Genomic DNA, 647 nt, shown 5'->3' on the forward strand with positions numbered 1-647 from the left:
CATCTACCACTGATGGTGATGTCATATCACACCCAAATACCGGAAAATCACAGATATGTGTCACATAAAATTGATAGCATCATATGTTAAGGCCTGTAGGTACTTTGAATTATTAATAATGAATCAAAAAACTCACAAACATAATAATTTCCCTTGAAGGGCATTCTTTAATGCTGCAACTTAATTTAAAGCATTGGTCCTATCATCTATCCAATTAAACTTCAAGGTGGAGTTTTTTTGAATATTTAAAAACTGGGGGGAAAAAAGGGGCGTAACCGCCCATTTTTAAACCTTTTCCCCCAGTTTTTAAATATTCAAAAATCTATCTCATTCACTGTTGCTCAGTTTTTGATAAAACTACTTTTTTCTGTCTTAGAAAAATCAGTTCTACAACATTGCAAAATTTTTTTTTCCTCCGGAGCTTGACTTTAAGGACACGAACAAGTAACCAGCTTCAGACTTCAACCATAAACCATATGAGGCATGTTGTGGCAAAATGGCTAAGTTGTAGCAAAAATTGAAATTCAAGTTATTGGTATTTTCAGATACCTGAGTATGTGATCTTTAAAATGACAGGTCATTCATTCAAATTGAACATTTCAAGCCTAAGTTATTGGAAAGTGAAAGTACAGTCAAGATAAACAGAA

Source organism: Anneissia japonica, unplaced genomic scaffold (assembly GCF_011630105.1).
Source record: "Anneissia japonica isolate Jap-2015-1 unplaced genomic scaffold, ASM1163010v1 scaffold737_len1565949_cov176, whole genome shotgun sequence".
In the NCBI taxonomy this organism is placed as follows: domain Eukaryota; kingdom Metazoa; phylum Echinodermata; class Crinoidea; order Comatulida; family Comatulidae; genus Anneissia; species Anneissia japonica.